Source organism: Tachypleus tridentatus, chromosome 3, assembly GCF_004210375.1.
Source record: "Tachypleus tridentatus isolate NWPU-2018 chromosome 3, ASM421037v1, whole genome shotgun sequence".
Lineage (NCBI taxonomy): Eukaryota > Metazoa > Arthropoda > Merostomata > Xiphosura > Limulidae > Tachypleus > Tachypleus tridentatus.
In genome coordinates this window covers 106,485,977-106,490,004 of record NC_134827.1, presented here as the reverse complement: position 1 = coordinate 106,490,004, position 4,028 = coordinate 106,485,977, and positions in this window count along the sequence as shown.

Genomic DNA, 4,028 nt, shown 5'->3' with positions numbered 1-4,028 from the left:
TTAATTATTTTATTGGGTACTTCATTAAGCGTGATTTGCATCACACAACTGATCCATAACCTTTCTTTGCTGACACAGAGATGAGTTGGGGTCTGTGATTGGTTAATTAATCACCAACTGTGTTTAAATAGTTAGGTGGTAACATACCACAGACAATATATATTTATACCAGCGTTGTAAAAGGCCTAAGTTTACTTACTTGGTTTATTGACTCAAGCTGTGCAGGTGAGCCTCAAATAGGGAACAGCCAATCAAAAAATGCTTTAGACCTCTGTGTCATATATTTTTGATAATTTTACAGTTGGTGAAAATGAATATAAATCCGTAATGTAATAATTAAATTTGTTTTGAATTTCACGAAAAGCAACACCAGGGCTATCTGCGCTGGTCATCACCACCCACTGTCAACTCTTGGGCTGCTTTTTTCTATTTTGTTACCAACGAATAGTGGGATTGGCAGTCACATTATAATGATAACCCTTTAACGGACATTATCAACCAGTTTGATAATCTTGTGTGTTATACTATCTAAAACACAGTTTTCAGTTACCTACAAGAAATGGGCTTTACTATTTAAAAAAATAGAAGAACATTTATCTATTTTGCTCTTAAATTTGTAACATTATCGAAGAATGTTGGAATGTTGTTTGGTCAACGTTTACATTTTCAACTTTAACTGAATGTGCTAATTATTTATTAATAAGATATCCACTGTCCACTGCCGTCTCAAGCAAACCTTTAACTTTGGCTTGGTGTGTGATGAATGATCATGCGTTTTAAAAACAAGTTCGAATGCTGAAGTGATTTGTGGTAAAGCTCTGGGTTTTGGATGTAATGAGTCGACGTTGAATCCATGCAATTTAACAAAATAATATACAAGTAGAAGAGTCCTTAAAACAAACGAAACTAATACAGCAAAGTGAAAACGTGAATTTTATTTAAGTCAGATTAACTTGATGAAACGTTGGATATTTTGTAAGCCTTTTGAGATTTTTATGTGGCCAAGCGTGTTAAGGTGTTCGACTCGTAATCCGAGGGACGCAGGTTCGAATCTCGGTCGCGCCAAACATGCTCGCCCTTTCAGCCGTGGAGCCGTTATAATGTGACGGTCAATCCAACTGTTTGTTGATAAAAGAGTAGCCCAAGAGTTGTTGGTGGGTGGTGATGACTAGCTACCTTTCTTTTACTCTTACACTGCTAAATTAGGGATGGCTGGTGCAGATAGCCCTCGTGTAGCTTTGCGCGAAATTCAATATAATTCTCCACTAAGCCCAATATCTAAGTATAATAATCAGGAAATGTGATTTTAATATTATTGAATGAAGATATGCCCAGCAATGAGATATTTAGAAGCATTTAGACCTTAGAGCTAAATTACTGTACATTAGATGTTATTTCAAATCACCATTACTTTAAAAAGTTAATTACAATTTAAGTGACTATACAGATATTGATATTCACGTAGTGTTGGGAATCGAATATTTTATTCGTAAAAATTACATGATTGGATAGTCAAACTTAACTCTGGCTTTCACTCTCATTAAACATATAAGGGAGTTCTTAAACATTGCTGTGGGTAATGGAGGTTATGTAGAGAGCGAAAACTGGTGCGGCAAAACCTCTTGGTTTGACTTGGTTTCTATCGTATAAAAGGGTTTCGATATTGGTCAGTGGTTTTCACCACACCCACTACTGAAGTTGTTACAACGTCAGTGGAAGAAGACAGTGGATAATAAAGGTTATCGAACAAACCAGTGAATTTTTTTTAACTTCTTCCAATTATAGTTGAATAACTTAGATGTTGTCTTATGCTTTCAATTCTGGAGTTAACATGGCACAATTTTGGAACATAGTTACTTCTAGAGACGCATCAGGAAAAAGATGTGCAAATTTTGTAATCAACTATCGGGTTTAAACAATACCATTATTAACTACATTCAGACGATTTCGGAATATACAGGTCTGGCATAACCAGGTGGTTAGTGCGCTCGACTCGCGATTTGAGGGCCGCGGATTTGAATTTCTGTTTCACCAAACATGTTCGCCCTTTCAGCCGTGGGAGCGTTATAATGTTACGGTCAGTCCCAGTATTCGTTGGTAAATGAGTAACCCACGATTTGGCAGTGGGTGGTGATAACTAGCTGCCTTCCTTCTAGTCTTACACTGCTAAGTTAAGGACGGCTAGCGCAGATAGTCCCCGTGTAGCTTTGCGCGAAATTCAAAAATAAACAAAAGCGGAAAATACCAAAAGCTAATCGTATTTCATATAGACGCTTTTTCTTTTGTTTAGGATACTTAATATGTTAAAGACTGATAAAGCACACATCTATGAAGAAAGACATAAAAATCCAACTCGCAAACCGCAAAGTATTCGAGTGACTTTAAAAAGAACGAGTCCAAAATACACGAAAAATACCCAGATTTTGTAATTTGTTAAAGTGATCAAATCGTGTTAAATATTTAACCACCAGCTTCACTTATTCTGTTCTATTCTTCAGTGGAACAGCAGTAACTTTACTGGCTTGTAATGCTAAAAGTTGAGGTTCAATTCCTCGTGGTGGACACAACAGGACACCCAGTGTGGCTTTGCTGTAAAACAAACAAATCCGGTTCGAATTACTATTTGTTCACTCTTTAGTAATTTTTATGGTTCAAACTTTCAACAGCTAGATGTTTTGATTCTTTCTTTGTTTTGAATTTTTGCGTAAATCTACGCGAGTGCTTTATGATTTAGCCATCCCTAATTAAGCATTAAATAGCTAGAGGGAAGACAGCTGGTCGTCATCATCCACCGCCAACTCTCGGAATACTCTTTTTACCAATGAATAGTAGAATTGACTGCCACATCATAACGCCCAACGGCTGAAAGGGCCAGCATGTTTGGTGTGACGGGAATTCGAACTCACCAGTTGAGCGCCGCAGCCATCTGGGATAGCTAGAAGAAAGAAATTATATTAAATAAAAATCATGAGCGCCACCCTACTGAACTAGTTAGATAATTAAATCTTGTTCAATGATCGCTGTTCCCCAGCACATAACAGTTATCTGTGCAATAGACACTATACTCTCCCAAGAAAAATAAAACCGCTTAAAATCACAAGGATTTGTTTTGTTTGTTTTGATTTCGCGCAAAGCTACTCGAGGGCTATTTGCGCTAGCCGTTCCTAATTAAGCAGTGTAAGACTAGAGGGAAAGCAGCTAGTCATCGCCACCCACCGCCAACTCTTGGGCTACTCTTTTACCAACGAATAGTGGGATTGACCGTACCATTATAACGCCCCCATGGCTGAGAGGGCGAGCATGTTTGGTGCGACTGGGATTCGAACCCGCGACCATCTATTACGAGTCGAACGCCTTAACACGCTTGGCCATGCCGGGCCCCAAAAACCACAAGGAACATGAGATCATTACAAAACATATCCCATGATACTTTTATCAGTCTTTTACCCGTGATGTTAAAGGAAGTTACTTTCTTTGTTGTGAAGTATAAAGATACACAATGGGTTATTAAAACCTTGTTTCTAGTGGTATACGTCCGCAAATATACCCCTATGCCACTGAGGGTGTTCTGTTTCATCGAATCTTAGGTCTTTATTTAGGGCCTGGCATGGCCTAGCGCGTTAAGGCGTGCACTTCGTAATCTGAGGGTCGCGGGTTCGCGCCCGAGTCGCGCCAAACATGCTCGCCCTCCCAGCCGTGGGGGCGTTATAATGTGACAGTCAATCCCACTATTCGTTGGTAAAACAGTAGCCCAAGAGTTGGCGGTGGGTGGTGATGACTAGCTGCCCTCTCTCTATTCTTACACTGTTAAATTAGGGACGGCTAGCACAGATAGCCCTCGAGTAGCTTTGTGCGAAATTCCAAAACAAACAGGCCTTTATTTTACTTTGTATCTCAAATCTTATGATAAATAATTTCACTGTGATATTATTAGACAATAACAAAATAATAAACGTGCGCTACATTTTCATGTTGAAGAACTACGTACATTTTTAAATATTTTGTAGGTAATTTAAGTTTCGTTTTGC